Source organism: Argentina silus (assembly GCF_951799395.1).
Source record: "Argentina silus genome assembly, chromosome: 2".
NCBI classification, from domain to species: Eukaryota; Metazoa; Chordata; class Actinopteri; order Argentiniformes; family Argentinidae; genus Argentina; species Argentina silus.
In genome coordinates this window covers 10,853,711-10,874,767 of record NC_139656.1, presented here as the reverse complement: position 1 = coordinate 10,874,767, position 21,057 = coordinate 10,853,711, and the positions used below count along the sequence as shown (strand labels likewise).

General features: G+C 41.2%; 1 protein-coding gene across 1 annotated transcript in view; it reads left to right on the top strand.

The window, feature by feature from the left end:
- ncam1a (neural cell adhesion molecule 1a) overlaps positions 1-21,057 on the top strand; it is a 164,941-nt gene that overhangs the window by 558 nt on the left and 143,326 nt on the right. The window lies entirely within an intron of this gene.

Sequence of the window (21,057 nt, the reverse complement as noted above, 5' to 3'; positions counted from 1 at the left end):
TAGGTGTTGGTTAGCTCCAAGGAGATGGGTGCTTTCCGGTCTCCGAGGAGAGTCAGGGAAACAAGCAAAGCCTCGGTGGTCCTTTGTGTCAACAGAATCCCCCAGCAGTTTTATTCAGTAGCCGAGTTTGAATTAATGCACGTTACAGCACGTTATTACCATTTATGTAAAAAAAAAAAAAAACACACACACACACACACAAAAAAAACCTTGTTAGTTTTCCAGTAATGCGTAAAGATAGATTTTGAGGTCCCGCACCAATATTTTGTGGTATGAGTGTCGGTTGCTAATGGGGATGCTTTGTCTTAGTCCCCAAACACTACGCACCTGCAATGTATTTCTCAACGCAATAACTCCAACGCTTCTTTTGGAATTCAGTCGGCTAATAGTAAACTTGGACACATTTAATTTAGGTTTACATGTTGTGGAGTGAGCTCCTCATTCATTCAAGTAAATTGGATCTGTTAGAAAATATCCCGAGGCTGCCTTTACAGCTATACAATCTATCTGATGTGAGCGAGTGTACTGCATGCTTTTGATGTATAGAACAGTTTTGAGTAACATTCATATTTTTTTGTTTGTGCAAGACACATATTGATAGACACATTCATTATTTAATAAATAACGAGGCAATGTTGGAACAGCCCACTGTGTAGTAACGTCTATTTGAGCACGAACTGAGATTTCCCGAATTGAATATTAACTTTCGGACATATGATAACAGAAATCTTGTAATACAGTGCTTGTCTTTTTTTCTCTTGCTTATAGCTTATTATTATCTATGCAGAGGTTTACAATGCGGGTCAGTAGTCAGATCTCTATGATTCTGCTCATTATGAATTCCATGGTAAACAATGCTGTCCAATCAGAGAGCGTGGTCCTCAGGCGGGACCGAAGACAATCTCCTTAGTCTATTATAGAGGAAGAAAAGTGAAATGATGAACTAGTGGGATATAATGGAATTTAGCCCAGCCCTATTGCGAGGGAGAAGAAATACAATAAATAGATCTTATTATTTGATGGCCAGGAGTGTGTTAAATGAGTAAAGACAGTAATGTGATTTTAGGAAACAGATTTAAACAGTTGTGCAACATATGTATGTAATGTATTTATTTGCAGTTCCAGTTCCCTGATAATTATATTTCAATACCAGTGACTATCATCTTAGAGGGAACTTGGTCACCTCCCAAATCACAGCTATATTCGCTGGCTGGTTAAAATTCAATATTGTTTTAGAGGAAAAACTAACTGGAACTGAAAAGTAGCTTATTTTGCATCTGTCCTCACAAAAAGACAATGAAACAGAGGCTTTGGATGGCTTGGGAAGTATTAACAGTGCTGGTGCTGTGCAATTGAGGTACTTTACCACATCTGTTGCCATCAATCTGAAGCCAGCAGGCACAGGGGGAGCCAACCAGACTCTATGTTGGTTAGGCTGCATTCCATCCTCTGACTCACTGAAGTGAAAAGCAAATTTGAGAACCACCATTATCTCTTTCCCTCCTTTTTTTTCTTCCTTTTTTTCATTTTCATCTTCCATACGCCTGTTCAAGACGCCTCTGTAGTTTGACTTCTGTCTCGATTTTAATTTTGCATTGTGGATGATGTGATTTGTGACTTGAGTTAGCGGTGCAGAAACTTGTCTAGTGTTGACATGTTAATGCAGCTAGCATGCAGCTGTCCTTATAGTGTCCATGCCATTAGCTACATGTGACTGCCAGCCAAACCAAACGCCAGCCCCTGCCACACATTCTCATCACCTTCACACACACACACACACACACACACACACACACACACACACACACACACACACACACACACACACACACACACACACACACACACAAATAAATACAGGAGAAAGCACACTTCGGGGAGTTCTTTAAATTCAAGATAAAGAAATGGGAGTGCAAAGACTTTCCAGAAAAGTGTGTTGTTTATTGTGTTCAGCATTCAGCTGACCTCAAGAAGAGGGTGAAGTTTAAGATTAGTCAACAGTTTTGGGGGAAAAATAAACAATTCCAAGATGGCTAACATCTGGGACTTCAACTTCTGTGGCAAGTTCAAAGCCACTATGAAAATAAGATTGCCTATTTTTGAGAGGGGGAAACTGTAAAAAGCCTAACAAGGGAAAATTATAAGGCTTTCGGTCTGTTGCTTGGATGGGATATGAATGAACGATCCAGCTGTACACTTCAAAACTTGTCTCATTCCAGTTTAAAGTGTCATACACAAACGTTTCAAATGGTTCTTTTGCTATATTTGTGCAGAATGTACAGTAAGTAGCATTGCAATCATTAGCATCTTATGGCATAACCTTATATGTATTCATATATAGATGATGAGCTCATAGAAATTGCATTATTGCACACCCCAATTAGAGGTAAATTACACTTCCAATTCATCATAACTTAAATTGTCCACAATACAGATCACTGTTGTTGATTGCAATGGCTAGTTACATCTGTATTATGATGATCTAAAGATGGTCTATGATGGTCAAAACACAAAGTTTAGATTATTTCTCCCATGAGCAATAACACATCCATCCTTGATCCACTCAGTGTGGCCCTACGGAGGAGTTAACCGCAACCTCTTAAAGTTTATCATTCCATCTGGCGTCCGTCCAGCACTAGATTCTGCGGTCAATGCTGATTGCATTCACTTAAAATGATTCAGACCTCTGTGTCGAGAATTGTTCAAAGACAGAAGTGGCGATGGGGATGCAATTCAATTTAGCAATGCAGAATGTGATTCTCTGTGGTTAGAAGATAAGCCACATTTAGAAGAATTGATTTCATCCAAAGGATGAGTATTGTAACATAAACTAAAATAGCCCCATCCAACCAATCTCGTCAAAAAGTCTGAATTCCACTATTTAATTCTCTCACAAGGTCCCAGCAAGTGCCATGATAGACTGAAAAGCAAAAACGGTTGACACAATTTGCTCACCAAGTTGGCCAAATGATTTAAGCAAAAGAAATTAAGCCATTTATTACAACAGCACCACTTCTTTGACAATTGTGGTAGTGCTGCCATTCACACACACAAGGCTCTTTGCTATATGGCCAAGCTTTTTTGAGGCTCTACTGCTCCTTGGCATTTATAGTTGTAGGCCTGTATGGTGCTGTGAAATAGCGAGTTGGACTGTGGGACAGAAATAGCCAATTACCAATAGAAGGAGTTCCCAATGTTATTGCACTGTTGCAAAATGAACGCAAAGAAAATGATGGACCCAAATGAAAAACCTACATGGATGAAAAAATCTAAATGACTGCAGTGGTAGCTGGTGTTGTATTTTTCCATTGCTGAGTATTTGATAAAGATGGGGTGTCTTTGCATATTAATCAATCTGTGAATGGGGACCCAGACTGATTTGCATTGTGTAAGCTCTGAAGGCATCCAATAGAGTATTGGAGGGAAAAAAGAGAGAGAATAGGGCTTGGGTTTGTCATGCTGAAAAGCAACCCCCCCCCCCCCCCCCCATCCCCCAGTCCCAGTCTCTGAAAGGATTTTTTTCTTCATTAGAGCGGAAAGGCCTTCGAAAGGGCCAAAAGGCGACCCTGTATGCGCACACAACAACTCACACATGCACATATCAGGCCTGGCGCCAGGGGAAAGTAACTAAGGGGGCTCATGAAATTTCAGAGGGGGTACAACCATTTGAGCAAAAAAAAAAATAATAATAATAATTTATGCTAAGTCATAAGACAGGTTGGATAATTGTTTATACAACATACAATGTGTTTGCAGCCATAAGCAGCTGTCTTACCACCGGAGAGTACTGTGCTGTTTTTGCAAAGAGAGAGCGCATTTCAAACGACTTCAACGACTTCAAACTATTATACTCAAACATATAGAAAAATATATAGTTAGTTAGCTGGCTGGTTCTTTAGGTAGGTAGGTAGGTTTATTTATACAAACTATGTTGCTGACGACTTGACAATACCTTCAACCCAGGCACCTGGCTTTCATTCAGTCGGTCGCTGGCTCACACTCATATCAGACTGACCAACAAGCGGCGACAACCCTTCTTTCAAGGCATGCATGCACGCACACACTCGCACACACACACACACACAGAAACAATTGCCGATGCATGTACACACACACATCCTTCATCCTCAACACATATGCACACACACACCCTCCTCCTCTCTCACTCCCTGTGCGGCTGTTGGGGAGGGGCAGATATGGAGGACTGGGGCATGTTTTGCATTGTCCCCCAAGCCCAGGGAATGACTCATCACGCTGATGTAATGCCTAGCAATGGCAGTTAGCTCATCCTGGGGGTTTAATGCCCCACCACTGATTGGCTGTGTTGGGTTTTGCAGGTGCTGTGGATGCTGCAGCATCTTTTGTGTGAAGAAAAAAACATGTCCTCCACTGGGAGAGTGGCAGGATGTGTGCTACTCTTTGGAGTTGTTTACTTCTTAAATTGTTACCGTGGTCTCCATACCTCAAACACAGTCAACTTCAGTGGCTCAATGTTGATGGAAGGAAATTCTCAATTTCTAACAGAATTATGTAGTTATTGGTCCTCCTTTATGAGTTATATTTGTAAAAAAAGTGTACCTAAGTTAAGTTTAAGTGTTGTTAGTTTAGCATCAAACTTGTTTATACCTATATTTTTGGGGGCTTTCTGCTATTTAGATAAGGGTTGATTTTCTTTAAAGGCCAATTATTTTCCACACCTATCGCACATCAAATGTCACAGAGGGAGTATCTCTATTCAACAGAAATCTTTGGAGTCTTGCTGGCCTGAGTCTTTCAGAATACTATGTGCAGAGAAGTTTAAGTGGAGACAAATATTGTAGCGAACCCAAAAGTAATTACTGAGGCAACTAGAACAGAGAAATATTAATAAGGTCTTTCATTTGATGGCAAAAATATGGTCTCTTAAAACTTAATGAAATGGATATAGAGTTTGTGTCTACAGGCAACGATTTGGATCACATGGAACTATCTTCACTTCGGCTGAATATTTCCATTCTAAAATGTGAAAACAGCTAAATTAATTTAAGATGAAAGAGATAATGTACCAGAGCCTCTCTTCTATTTCTTTTGCAGTCGAGTTGAACATGAGCAGAAGGGGTTGGCAAAGACACTGACTCCATGCTTTGCCATTCCATGTAGCATTTGACCTTCGATTGGGTGCCAAATACACTCTCGAAAACGATGTAATCTACAATTGGACACGTGACGTAGTGTGCACTATTTCTACAATGGATTAATTCTTTGCATTATTGTTGTGTGTCAACCAGCATTGAGTTAGGCCTAGTAGAAGCCAGACATTAGATTTACAGTGGAGCTCTGCTAGAGTGGCAGAGGCTGTGCTGCTGTCCACATGATAATCAAATTTGAACGCCTTAACAAGCTCTGATTGGCCAAGACAAATGGTGATGGTGTTCAGGGGTAGCAGGTGTTTAGCAGACTGATGTGGTAGATTCCCTGAGAGGGGTCCAATGAATTGGCCTTGAACAACACTCAATTTCAATAACAAGTAAAAGAGCAATATTTTAACATTCTAGTTAATTTTTTGTTTATAGATGTATTTTTTTTACTTGTTATTATAACAATAATATATAACACCTGCACCAAAATAACCCTAACCCCAAAAAACTGTTAGATTCAGTTTAGATTAAATTGTATAATATAGGAGTCCTTTGAAACAGCGTGAGATTTTCCCTCATTTGACCCTGTCCAAGGACCCCGAAGTGAGGCTACTCATTATGTTGTTTATGGTCAAGCCGCTCTGCTTCACAAGAATAGGCAAGCCCGTGATTTATTAGGGTTATGCACTAAAAACAGTATCAAAGAAGAGCTCTAAAGAAAAACCCTGCTGGCACCCTTGTGTGTACCCAGTGAGGGAAGAGGCAGGCAAACAAAGATAGAGAGGAGGAGGCAGGGGGAAAGGGGTGGATGAAGAGAAAGAGTGAGGGCACAATAGAAAGTGTCATCAGGGAGGGGCTGCTGGGTTGGCAAGTTAGCATGCGGCTGAATTGATTGTTTTCCGCTGTTCCGTACTGAGCCCCACCATCTGTAATAGCCAGGCTCACTCAAAGAGGTTGATAGGGCTTTTTCACAATATGATCACAAATATGGTATATACTGTATAATCCCCTTATATAATCCATAACCTTGACCAGTCTCAGACCTTTTAAGATGCTTATTTCTTACTTCAACACAATTCATCCGTTGAATGTAAGAAATTATATCATGACCAGAGATGATTGTTGAAGTAATATACAGCTACTATTATTTTTTTCAAACGAAGAAATGAGAGCCCCTGAAATCTCACGACCACCACTTCGGAGATGATTGCAGACTTGTCAAACATACAAACATCTACCAAAAATAGAGCATTAGAAACATAGACACTCTTGCTTCGTTCACCCAAAAACAATGACTCATTGCAGCCAATCATGTATTACTTTCAATGGGTCAGTCAGAGCTCTCAGTTCTGACTCCAACGTTGGCCTCTTGTTAGTGGCTGATTAGGAACAGAGGCTGAAGCGAGATCTGGGCGGACTAAGAGGTGATGATCCACTTTGCCAAATCTGCATACAGTAATACTTGGGACATTAATCTAGCCTCTTGCTGCAAATAAGCAGTCTGTTTTATCTCCATTTATTTCACCTCATTTCTCTGGGCTGGAGATGAGATGAACAGGGGAGGTGCAGATGTGGCACTCCCTTGGAGAGAGGCAGAGATACCTCCAGGAGCTGTCGCTCCCAAGGAGTTTAACGGATTACAGTGGTTAGGAGCAAAAATAGACTGCACCACCTCGCCTGTTTAAAAGGACCGCAGTGCACAGATCAAACAGAGCTGAGAAATAGGCTTATTTCAAGAGTGGGCAGACATTTTCCAAATCCACTCAAAAGGTTTGATTTCTCTTGCTATCTTCATACAGGAATAAAATAGTGGATTCTTACTCAATCGAAGCTCCCATTCTCCTACATAGTCTGTGACAGAAAGGGAGCAAAGATAATGTCAGTGGAGATCATTGCTCAGTCTGAGCCATGGAAGAAAGACATCTGTTTACAATGGGGGGAACAAAGGGGGATGTCATGCCACATATGATCGATACTACTCCACAATATGGACAGCCAGTTGGGCCACACTCTGTGAATGCTGGGGGTTAAGGGGTCACTCTTTAACCAAAGCCAAGAAAGGGCTGCTTGAATTACTCTGTTGATAGGCCGGAGCCCAAAGATTTCAGATGTTCTGGACATGCCTCATTGGATCTGTTGCCTCATTGACATTGCAGTGAATCTGCACATTGAGATTGGCACTTTGGAATTTATAGTCTTGCCTGGCAATGTGGGCTGACAACGATTTGTCAAATGGCTAATATATTGATATGTTCATGCAGCCATGTGTTACTTCATCTGCTAAACCTCAGAATATCTTGGGTTTATGATGCACAGTGGATTTCCTATATAGATTAGTGTTTGTTGAACGATACAGCAGTTGAACTTTAATTAGCCACTGTTGAACATTAGGTTACGTTTACCTCTCCTAAGGTAGTGTAAACCAGTGGAGGCTGGTGACTTAACAAATTCGGAGGATGGGAGAACCTGTTTAAATAGTTTTAAATCATTTTAATCTAAAACGTTTATTAATGACATTTATAAGTTTAGGGTTAGGGTTAGGGTATATTTTGGGGAATGGGCCAAGGCCAGTTGTTCGGAGGGCAGGGTGCCATGGGTTGGGGAGGTAGAGAACCAGGCTGGGTGGGGCAGGAGGGCAGAGGACCAGGGACTTCAGTTCAGGACAGGACAGGAGCTGTTTGAGTAAATTTTGTGCAGCAGAATCGAGCAGATGTACTGTTTTTATTTTATTTGATCAAAATTCAAGAGAACCATCCTCCTCTTCCTCAATAGACCAGCCTCCACTGGTGTAAACAGTGGAGAGGGGGTTGGCGAACAACAGAGCAATAATTTGTGAGTGTTTCCATTATGGCACATGAAAAGTAGCAATTAGCAGAAAGCAAAAGTGTTTTTCCCAAATGTATTCAAACACTGTCTGCAATAGCTTTGGCTTTGAAAGGCAATAAAAATAATCGTAGTTCACACTTAAACATATATCATGTTGGCGAAAATGGCATCTGGGTCCTAGTGTGTCTGGCTTGGTCCTGTTGGGGGAAATCAATCAGGATTGACAGCTATTTAAAACTACACCCAATGAAGCTGGATGCAGAGAGAGCCCTTAAAAGGGCTGCAAGACACATTGTTTCTCTTTGGCAGTGGAGGCTCCTCATTTGAAAGTCTGTCTTGCGAGGGGACAGATGGTGGCTTGTGGGCGATATGTGGGCTGTGTCAATAGACACACCACTGGGATTGTTTTGTGTTAGTCACCCTCACTTTTGCAGTAGAATGTCAAACTTTGAGTCCTCTGTCACACACTTTCATTTATTTTCACCTTGCTTTCAGAAGACACATATTCAGGCGGGTTACTAAGTCTATTACATGAACCGAATACCTATGATCTTATCGTTGCATAATCACTGCCGCCATTTTCCACATTTCTCTGACTGTCACTAGGGGTTGATAGCTCACTTGTCATCTTGTAACATAATTGTCAGTCTAAAGAGCAACTAAAAATGCTAGATCCATTTTCAACAAACACAAATCTGACCCATTTTCCGCTATTTAAAGGAGCAGTGTCCAGAGCAGAAGAAATCTGCCACCTCTGGCCAACACGGGGTAATTCAGTTCGAAGTTCCAAACAACAATATCCTCCTAATATTAATATAACCCCCCAAAATGTACTTTCAGTGTCGGACATTAATTGTTGTGTTTCAGCATTTGTGCATGATTCGAAGAGTCTGCCACCAAAGACAAAAAGGCAAAAAACTCCACTCCCACAGAACACCCCGGACACTAACAACATGTTTATATGAAAATGAAGTGTCGGGTAGGACACTCCATTTTAGAAAGCTCTTTTTACGGACCAAAACTTGTGTTCGTAAATTGTATATTTATTTGAAGGGATCTCATTCCCTGATTGCTACCAATTAAACATAGTTATTACAACCCGTAGGAAGCTTTTAGAAAGCTTGAATGTTATATACTGGACCTTTAATTCACTGAGACTATTTCCTTTCCTTTTAAAAGAAAGTTTTCATATTCGGTAACGACTGACCAGCAACCAACCTACTCAAAGTCTAGTATTGACTCAGACCCCATTGTTTCACAAGCACCAATGCATTTTAATGGCACAGTGCATCACTTGGATACCATACACCATGTACTATAGAAACCTCTGGGACTTGTTGACTTTCTGTTTCCTGAACACGAGGGTGAGGGCAGGATCCTCATTAATCATTGTGTCAGATTTGCCCTGGGAAAATTATAACCAGAATCATCCCCCAAAAGTGTCAAGAGGTAAAAAAAGAAAAAAGGGATGAGGTCCATGGGAAATGGACTACAGTAAATGAGGGGACAGAGAGGGAGATAGAGGGAGAGAGAGTAAAAGGGAGGGTGTGGAGCGGCAAACAAGCTTTGGTTTTCTCTCTCTGGTGAGAATGGGCTGGTTGTTAGCTGGGGTGCAAGAGACTGGGGCAGATGCAGAGGCAGACATGGCCAGGTTCCCAAGGACCATATAAGTGCCATATTCTGAAACGCTCCCTCATTAGAGGAGCAGCTCCCATTGTTTATGGACCTTAATGAGCTTCACCGCGACGAGGGAGAAAAACAAAGGGGAATGAAGCGGAAAACACAGACATCGCGTTCAGAATGTAACATGTCTACTCTTCCAGAGAGGGGAAAGAGGGCTCCAAATCTCATCTCAACAACCCCCCCCCCCCCCCCCCCTTATTTTGTGTCGACGCAGGCACCCCATGGGTCTGAAGACTGCTGCCTGTCTCTCTCTCGCTCTGTCTTTCTTATTACCATTATTGGGGAAGACAGTCTCAGGGTACCATTTTGCCGAGGACATTGAAGAGCCTTAATTAGTTTGTTCCCCAATATGGTGGTTCTTACTAATTCAATGGTTTTTAGTGCTTCTGGAAAATCTCGAATGTCAAACCCCCTCTTACACCGTGGCCTGAAACCGAAAACTATAATATACATTTCAACTTAATAGAGAATAGCCATCTGCAAACTGTCATGTTCAGTCTCCTCCTGCATGTATTTTGAAAATTTGCAGCCTTTTCTTATGACAGAATGAACGGTGCAAAATGAACAGTGCACTAGGCTTGGGCCCGTATAAAAATTCTCAAACCGGTATACCTTGCTACCAAAATACCTGCTACACTAAAAATAAAACGTGCGCAGCGGCATAAGCAGCATTGTTAAACAAGCGTTCTCTGGTATTTTACAGCATGTGCACAAGCTGAATCTAGTGGCCCATTCAATTAACAAAAGTAGTAATAAAGGTAGTATTCTGTGCTTTGCAGTCAATGCTTACGTTTTGAAAAGCTGGTTTTACCTACGTAAGACCTCTACATTGCTAATGTTCACTACACACCAAGCCAAATCTCCAGGTCCCTACTCTTGTCGTCAGGTTGAAACCAAAATGTTGCCATACTGGGTCAGTTGCGTTTTTATTTTGTCCTTCATTTGACATGCCATTAGGCACATTTACACTGAGCATCCCCATCAGTATCAAAATGAAGGCCACATTATCTGCATGGCATTTCCATCACATCAACTGCCAGTTTGCCCATAGGAAAGGGTGTGTGTGTGTGTGCAGCATAGGGTCTACTCCTCAGTAGACAGACTTGCCTTCTCTAGCAGCCATGCTGCACACTGTGTGCACATATTCACTATTATATGCAGCTACAAGTTGAGTGACATGCAATTCAGCCTCATGTCCTTGGTGTAGTACAGTGGTCATTTTCTTTCAAAGTGACAGCTGTGAAGTCGCACAGGTTTTCATAATGGCACAGATTATAGGTCAACTATTGTTTTTCCCACTCTAAAGAAATCATTCAAGGTTCTCAACTGTAATGCATTGACTGTAAAAGGCTTGTCATTATGTGATTATGGTTATTGAAAGATATGAATAGGTACAGAGGCGTGAATGGAGCATGTGTTGGCTTACAATGTAACACAGAACTGCCCCATTCATTAACATCTGCCATTTCAGAAAACACAGAAACACACATGTCCTCATCGTAGGTTGTGGTCAATTGAATTCTCTGGCATGTGGGGTATAATGCTGTACCCTGTAACAGACAGGGAAAAGGTGAGAGGAGAAGATAACATGGAATTATGCAACAATCAAAGTGATGATGCTGTATGTGGCTGCTATGAAACTATGGATAACTCCAATCTCTCTGTCCTCCTGTGCACTTGCGTTATAAACTTTCATGTGTAGGCTAGGATGTAGCAACCTCATGATGGGTATAGTCTGGGCAAATTCTAGTATCATGCCAGGGATGGATATGTAATAGCCTAAATCTCAATGTTAAATTGAGCTGGGTGAATGGAATATGAATGCAGTCATTCAATATGCTGTAATAGAAATCAGGCCATACTCATTAAATAAATCCTTAACATTATTGACAATGCCATTATCTACTAAAACATGCACACTTTTGGATCCTATATGGATCTTTCATGTCTTCAGCTGTGAAAATATGCTCTCAAGATGAAATATAGCAAGATGGGGGGGGGGGGGGGGGGGACTGCTGGAGTGGAGCCAAGCTGGGAGCCTGGGTGTGGTCGCTGCAGGGGTAGCTGGTATCCCCCTGTTAAATGAGGGTGGCAGATGGTTAGGCGTGGCGGGCTCCCGGAGGCACGTTCTAGCCCTCCTGTGGTGAAGAGAGAGGGGCCCCACCACAGCCAGACAGACTACCTGAGCCAAGCGGGGGGCTCCCAGGGGCAGCCATCTTCTGTTTGGCCTCGCCTGAGACGCTGAGCCAGCCTGGCAGATTCATGTCAAAAGGGGGCTGGAGGTGATGCTAAGCCAAGAGGACAAAAACAGAGCAAACTAAAGACCACACACACACACACACACACACAGACACACATACACTCACACAATGTGGCCTCAGTCTGTCATGGTTTTTTACATGGTTCATTTTCTTCATTAGGGAGTTATGAGCAATTCCTTGGAAAAAAATGAAATGTATCTACTAGACCTTTCCACCCCCTGCAGTATCTGTATTATTCAGAATGAAAATATTTCCTGTTTTCACTCCAAGACGGCAGCTTGCTACTGAGAAAGTACAGGAGGGAGTGAAATACTCCTTGCTGACTGAGTGAATAGATGTTTCAGAGAGGGAACTTCATGTCCTCTTGGGGCTCTGTGCATCATGCTTGTTAACCCTGTCTGCGCACGCTAACATGTTATTATTGTGCTGATGTCATGACATAGCCCCCGGTCCTCTTCACAGCCCCAGCTTTGATGTCAAGTCCCTAACCCTCCTCTACTGGGAGATTGCTCGCCACTGATCCTCATCCAGCCTGTTTCCTCCTCAAAGTCCAGCGTGTGAAGGATTACCCACGTTACAGGCTACACTGACTGTCAAGACAATTTCTAGAGGGACTATGACAAGACAATTTCTTCGAGGGACTATGACTTCAAAGGGATGCGATACCTGACCACCTCTACTAGCATCATTGGCAATGACTTGTGCACCATTTCTGAAAGCATTTGGGTAGCAGCAATGTTATATCTTGCTCAATTTCAACTAATGGCAGAGCTGTGGTTGTGTTAGTTAACCGATGGGCATGGAGGTTTGAAATACAAGCTATGAATTGTGCCTCTTCTCCTTGGTCTGAGCTCCATCACTTCATCTTTCCAGGTTATTTTGCAACTCGTGTAAGGAGATATAAGCAGCCATCTTACTGGCCCATCTCACTGTGAAATCCAGATAATAAACGAGATAAGATTGGGCGTGGCTTTCAGTCCCCCAGAGTACTCTTGCACCAGCTCGCCCCCCCCTAGATTCTGAAAATAGCGTCAAGGAGAGAACACAGAAATGTGTCAAGGTTAGCAAGTGGAAACGGCTGATCCCTGGGAGATTAATCTACGTGACTCCTCTTTGTTCCAGGGTGATAAATCATAGGCAAAGGGAATATGGCGCTCTGGATATTTATGTGGGTTGAAATGAGAATAATCCCCTTTCTTTTAATGAAAGTCTTGAGTCATCACTGTTTATTGTGAGTTAGGGAAGAGGCCATTATGACAAAGTGGTTGGCTATTTATAGTCATGATACTCATATTTATATGATTATCTGTTATTGCTCCTTTTTTGGGGGGGAATAAAGGCTATTGCTTGGACTTGAGGAGGTCAACATGATAGCAATGACAATAGTAGTATTGGTGGTGGTGGTAGTAGCAGAAGTAGAAGGCATTTTACCTGTTTATCATACCATGGGCCGGATTCCCAGACACAGATAAGCCTACTGTATACTCTAAACTGAGAAGCATCTTCAATGGAGTCTCCTGTTCAGAAAACTGCCTCCATATCTCTCAAATTAAATCTCTAACTGAACTAGGCCTACATCTCACATGCACATTGCAGTTATCAATCATGGCCTTTCTACAGTCAACTCCCTAGAGCCTATTGGCTACATGTCACAGTAACAACAACATCTTCATAAACAGGGACAGACTAGGACAACAAAAAGGTCCTGGACTTTCAACCGACTATCTCTAATTGTGGATAGGCACTATAACAGGTATGCACCCGATAACCAGAAGCTTCAGTGCCTATTAGCTTAGACAACATAACCACTCGATTTTAGAAGGAAGCATAAATGTCCTTCGATACCCCATTATGCTCCGTCATGTTGTGGGCAAGGAGACATGGCTCGGTAAAATTAGAGTTTACACCCTATGTCAGGATTTTCTAACCATTTCTGGTGAGCCTATGTTAGGCTACATTAATAATTAGGTATGATATATAAAAACTGAGCTCTGTCATTAAACCTATGCTGCTTTGGCACATCCTTTGAAACTCTCAGAGGCCACCCTGTCCCTGTGCGTAAAGTTCTACCAGCGATCACACCCATCAGTCTCTCTTGGACTGCTCCACCTTTAGTGTTCTCCACAGTCCTGAAGAAATGTCAACATGCCTCACAATTTCAAAACCAAATTGTCAATGATGTTTTAGGCTAAGGTTTACAATGATTATTTGTCCATTAAATGGTGCTATGACGTTACAAAGCCACGCCGAGCGGCTCGCCAAAGGGTGGATAACAATAAGATGGCTATCACATGTATACGGCAAATTCCATATCACAGCATGGATCATACCAGCATAACTAAAACCACGTACTCCACGACTAGTCGACAACTGCCCACACCACCACCACACAAGTTTTATTGACCCAGAATGCACCACCCAGAATAGTGTGTGTACACACAAACACACACACACACACACACACACACACACACACACACACACACACACACACTATTCTGTGTGGTGCATTCTGAGTCGATAAAACTTTATTGGCAAATTTACAGTACTTTTGACAAGCGCGTGAACAAATGTTACAGTAATGAAAGCTGTGTGCCAGGACACTCCTGTTTTGGCCAAAAATATATATGATATATTTTCTAAACCTCTGGAAATGATTATTGGCTGTTAATATATTCTACACTGAGCAATATTTAAATGTTTTTAATATGTTTTATTTCATATTTATTTTGCTGTAAGGAAGCAACACTTTGAAATATTTGTTCTCAATATTTTGAAAATCTACTGAAAAACACAAAAATAATATAAAAGTTAAAAACAACTAAATTAACCATATAGTAAGCATTGTGTGCTTTAATATTAAAATGAATTATTTCACATTCTCAGTGAATATGTGAATTCATTACAGACATGGCTTCAGGTGGTTTCGTGAGAATCACCCGTGTGTATGTACATGCCCATTTGGTGACTGACTCTCCTCCAGGCTGCACAGTTGTTTTTATGGTTTACCCACCAGGCTCCGGAGTAACATATGTCACTCTAGCTCTGGAGTTGCTGGACAAAAAGTAGCAGCTGTACACAGGATTTATTTTCTCTCCGACCCCCTAATTGGATTTCAACGACTGGCTTTCCTTAAAAAAATAAAAGAAAACTGTAGTGGTAAAGAGAGACTATGACTGAGATACTGTACCTCATACAAGGGAAACGTAAACTGGAGGGAATATTAGCTGGAATTAAGTCTCTAGTGGACGATTATTTTCATTCAATGTGGTTCACCATTTGAGGTTGCAATTGGAGCCAAATTATGGGCTTTATGGCAATAGATAGAAACACATTCTCTGTATTGTATTCCCTGTTCTGATAGCCTTTTTACAGCCCTCATGTTGTTTTGCATTTTGACACAGATCTTGATCTAACTCTACTGACGTTACAGTGGAGTCTCATTGGGTTGCCTCACCTGGTTCTACCCCTTAATGATATTTTCATGCCTGTTATTCTTTTTACGGACCTATGTATTTGGAGTTTCTGGTGCATTGGGATTTGCAGTCTTCCAGCAGATGAATGAGTACAGCAGCCACCATTATCCTTAGCTGAAAGTAATGGCAGTATTTAACTTTTCATGCTCATCAAGCAGAAATAATGCAGAACATTATTTATTTACACTACATAACCCCCCAACCCCAAAGATTTTAACCATTTAGAAGACCCAGACAATGTATTGTGTGTACTGTCACACTGGCTTACTGTAATTGCTTTTTCTCCCAGCATCTGCTCTGTCCTGCAAAGAGCCGATCCCTCTGTATAAATCGCCTGAACTGGTGACACAGTCTCTCGGGCTGCGAAGGATAACAGCTCATTCTCTTCCAGCCCATCCTATTCCATTGCATGGGAAAAAGCCCTTGTCCTATGAAAGAGAAGAATGTAAGCAGGTGTGCTCCCCTTAGTTTGCAATACACTTGTCTGCAATGTACAGACTCATTGTAGTTTTTGAATATACAAATAACCCCTCTGCTGTTTATTCTTCATTGACTAACATATTTGAAACGTCTTTCCCAAAACTCTAGTCTAATTCACAAAGTGCAAACCCACACCCACAACTTTTTGACCAGTGTCATGAATTCTAAATTTTAGTTTCCTCTCTCTCTTACCATTTTGGTCTGAAGCCAGCCCCATGCTCTTAGAACTAACAGGTCTATGTGGAACCAAAAAATCTTCAGTGCTTTGATATATAAATGTGCTATATAGAACCATTTTACATGAAAGAACCATATGGAGTTCTCTTAATGGTTAACCATATAAGGTGCCATTTATGAATCATGGTTAGAACCGTTTTTATGTCTAAAGAACCTTAGATGGTTCTATTTCATAGTCTATTTTGGAGATATTTGATTTTTAACTAGTAGAAGTAGTAGCCTAGCTTCAAGAGTCTTGGCAATTTCAGATTGGCAGACCACAATATATGTCAAAGTTAAAAACCTTAAGATACCTCAAAGATGAGTGGAGGGCCACAATGATAGACTTGCACACACTTCACACCAATGGCTGCCGGCGGGTACATTGGTTAGTGAGATAATGAATGAATAACACAATAATGAACACAAAGAATGGATATTCACAATTACCTACAAATCCCTAGCAACAGGAGGGAGCAATAGTAGCAAGTTTGCTGGTGAATTGTGGGTAATTGCGAATTTCGGTTCTTTATATTGTAATATCTCACTAACCAATGTACTTATGATGTTGGTTCTTGTTTGATACTAACTGTATTACATCTGTGCTGATGTTCTTGTGACATCCCAACTTCAAACATGGTCATTGCGTGGAATCAGATAGGTAAAAAGTTTCCAAATATCACCTTTTTGGTGTAACAGGTTGCAAAAAGCACCAACCTCAATGATGCCATAAAAAACCCCTAAGAACCTTTTATTCAATTCTACATTCATTTCACCGTGTGAGTCCACTGAGTGAAACACTGTGAATCTGGTGAGAAAGGTTGAATTTGCCCTTGAACCTAGCGACTGTTGAAAAGGCAAGAGTGTGAAAGCTTGTTTGTCCAAGACCTGCATAAGCACACAGAGTTGATATTGAAAAATGTCACTTAGGAAAGTTTGCTTACTACGTTTGCACAACTGGCAGGGGGCGTAATTGGAGAAGAGAGTTGCAGTTGGTGGTCCACACCATAGAAATCCTTGAATGTGGGGCATGCGTTGAGATGTCAGAGAGTCAATGTGGGGTGGGGTGGGGTGGGGGGGTGGGGGGGGGGTGGCAAGGGGAGAGAGGGGTGGGTTACTGATTGCTGAAGGTTACTGAGTTAAGCACTTTTCATTGTGGCAGGGCTTTTTAACATGCAGTGTTTTGAGTAATCAATGTTGAAATAGTACTGCCCATTGTTGCCCTTGATACTCTGTCTGTCTTTTTCTTTTCATTTTCTGGCAAAACATGTGTAGAGGGATATTACAAAAATATGTCCATATGCATAGTCTCATCATATACTATGTTTCTTGGGTGGAGTCCCAAGACTGAAACTCTCTTGCTGTCTAAAAAGAGAAAACCTTGTAGCTCCAGAGATAGTAAAAAAATGTGACAACCTGCAAAGAATACTAATGGGAATCCAATGGATTTCTGAAAGGCAAATTGTACTCTGTTCCTGTCAAGTGAACTGCTCTCATGCTGCTTGGGAAAGCAGGCCAGTCTTTCTTTTGGGGTTCTCCACCACTTACTTTTCATACTCTGTATTATAGTGATAGTGTTAGCTGAGTTGGCCCCTCTTATCCTGGATTCTTAAGTGCATTTTAGCATTTACAGCTGTGCTGAGAACAAATGGCATAAGGATGCCTTTGAGATGCAGGACTGGACAACAAAGGACTGGACTACTGGACATGAATGAGAAGTATTCGAAAGCCAGAGCAAAGGACTGTCCCGCCAGTGCAGCTGTTTTCCAAGACTACTGTCGTTAGCCAGTTTGGAGCTGAGCTGGACCCTTGTTGGCCATGTTTCCTCTCAAATGTTTTGTTCTGCAATAGCTTTTCATTTTCAACTTGGTTAGCCCTTAACACTGTTAGACTTTGTCCTTAACTCTGCCACTGGTGAGACGAAGACAGAACCTATGGTCTCAGAGAGATTCAATAGTTCAGCAGATACTGAATGATCTGCCTTGTTACTTGTTTGTTGCTGCGTATTGGAGCGCAGCTCATTTATATTTGGATTGAATCCCTAAATTTAGGCCCTGCCAACAATAATCATTCAAGCATGCAAGTGAATTGTCTTCAATTTGACGACCAGGGGAAATAGTGTGAAATAGTTCCATTGACTGCTCTATTTCCGCTGTATTCATGAATATTCCAGTTGTTGCTTTGAATGTTCTTCTTCAGATGTAATTTCTGTTGAATGCTTCGGATAGAAATAATTGTTGGCACACAGCCCAAGTAACTCTTGATTAATACAAATAATTCAATGCCTCATCATATATCTTGGCCTTTTCATCAACATGGCAACAATGGTTTCATTCTGCATTCAGAGATGGCTACCCATGTGTTAATTACAATATGCATTCACCTGTCAGATAGGCATGTTTCAAAATGTGACTGATTTGGTGAGACATTGCACTGCTCGGTTCATTGTTACAGTGATAAATCTTTACTGACTCACTGGGAATCGATTCCCCTTTATGCAGCCTCTGAGGGGGAAACAAAAAGATGTAATCTGTAAATTAAAATTCTTCCAAATGCCAAACCTTCGAATTTGCGGATCAAACGCATAGACTCTTGAGCCCCGGCAATTGAATTACAGTATTAACCATGGATGGAGTTATTGATGGATGTTTGGAATAGTTGAAGAACACGTTTACTGGAATCAGATGGGCATCCACAGAATTGTTTAGAACACATGGGGAAGGTTTTCTGCACATAGATTACCCACACATACAGTCATGAGAAAAAGTTAGGACACCCCCCAAAATATTAAGTTATTCTCTTAAAAATATGGACTTATCAATATGTTATCTTCTTTCTAACAATGTCTATAGATAAAGGGGATGTAATTGAACAAAAAACTATGAAAATGTAACTTTGTAATCATTTATTTAACGAAAAATTAACAATAATGCCAATTCCTACTGAGGAAAAAGTTAGGACACCCTATGCCCTAATAGCTAGTATTGCCCCCCTTGGCTGAAATAACCTCAATTAGACGTTTCTTATAACTGTCTACAGGTCTCTGACATCAATTGGGAGAAAGTTTTTCCCACTCCTCCTTGCAGAATTCTTTCAGCTGTGTGATGTTCGAGGGGTGTCTTGCATGCACAGCCAGTTTCAAATCAATCCACAGCATCTCAATAAGATTAAGATCCGGGCTTTGACTTGACCATTCCAGAACTCTCAATTTATTTTTCTTGAGCCATTCCTTGGTAGATTTACTGAAATGTTTTGGGTCATTGTCATGTTGCATGGTCCACATCTGCTTCAGCTTCAACTTTCGAACAGATGGTCTCACATTTTCCTCAAGCACCCTCTGATACAATACAAAATTCATAGTGGATTCTATGATGGTGAGCTGACCAGGCCCTGCTGCAGAAAAGCAGCCCCAAACCATGACATTTCCACCCCCATGCTTCACAGTTGGTATGAGGTTCTTGTTCTCAAATGCTGTCTTGGTTTTGCGCCAAACATGTCTACTCTTACTGTGCCCAAATAGTTCAACTTTGGATTCATCTGTCCAAAGCACATTGTTCCAGAAGTTCTGGTCTTTCTCTAGGTGTTCTCTGGCAAACTTTAGTCTTGCCCTGATGTTTTTTTTTGACAGCAGGGGTTTCCTCCTTGCACACCTCCCATGTAATGCAAACTTGTTCAGTCTCTTTCTTATGGTGGATGCATGTACTTTGACATCAATTGTGGCAAGAGATACCTGTAGGTCTCGTGATGACATTCTGGGATTGTTGGAGACTTCTTTAAGCATCTTTCGGTCAGCTCTTATGCTGAACTTGCTTGGGCGGCCTGACCTGGCCATGTTGGTGGTGGTTTTAAATGTTCTCCACTTGTAAATTATTTTCCGGACAGTGGAATGGCCAATTTCGAATAGTTTGGAGATCTTTTTATATCCCTTCCCAGACTCATATGCATCTACAATTTTTCTTCTGAAGGCCTCAGAGAGCTCTTTTGATCTCGCCATGGTGATGCAACTCACTTCAACAATCAAGAGCAAACCAAACTAAATATCTGAGGCTTAAATAGGACAGGCTCCTCCAAAATCCTCTGTAACGATGTTCTAATCATTTGCACCTGATGTGGTGCTCTTTATTATAATTTTAGGCATTTTAAGTGGAACTAAATGTGGGGGTGTCCTAACTTTTTCCTCACAAGAAGATTGCATTTCTATTAATTACATTTTACCAATCATTTTTTAAATAATTTGTTTCAGTTGTATTTGTTTAGTTATATTACCTCAATTTTTCAATATTGTTCAAATGAATATCAAATGTCCATATGTTTGAATATGTTGAAGAAGACAAAGGTTTTCATAGGGTGTCCTAATTTTTTCTCATGACTGTAGATTATGCCAAATTATGGACTAAATTACATTTTCAATGGACAAACTCCATTGAAGATACTTTTTAGTCAAGGATTAGGCTTAATCTAGGTCCAGGAAATCAGACCATGAAGCATGCAGCTGGACCAATGGACTCAATTTTAATATGTGCTGCAAGGAGACACATTTTTCTGAAAGATGACAATAGGTGGAATTTATGAGTGGATCACTGATGTTCTGTTTCTCTAAGACCCCGTACACACTACACCTACATTTGGTTGTCAGTCCTCTTTTTAGTGCTTAATCCTGCCACACATAGTCATGTTACAAACAAGAGTACAAATGTATACATCCTGAAAAAAGCAGGTAACTCCAGTGAGCAAAGCCATGTTTGTGTGTATGCCAATCAGAGTTAACTAACTGGTAGTTGTGTGGCTATCTGCGCAGTGATCTGTGACACCCACACAGAACAATGAATTAATAGCAATTCATATTAGTAATGTATTAAATATTAATCTCGGAGAGCAACTACACACATTAATTTGTCATAAAGAATATGTTGAGAGGTACCAGTGAAAGAAAGGAGCCACATGTAGGGTGATGTAGGGCAGACATTTTGTGACTCATTGTGAGGGGTCTCTCAAGGT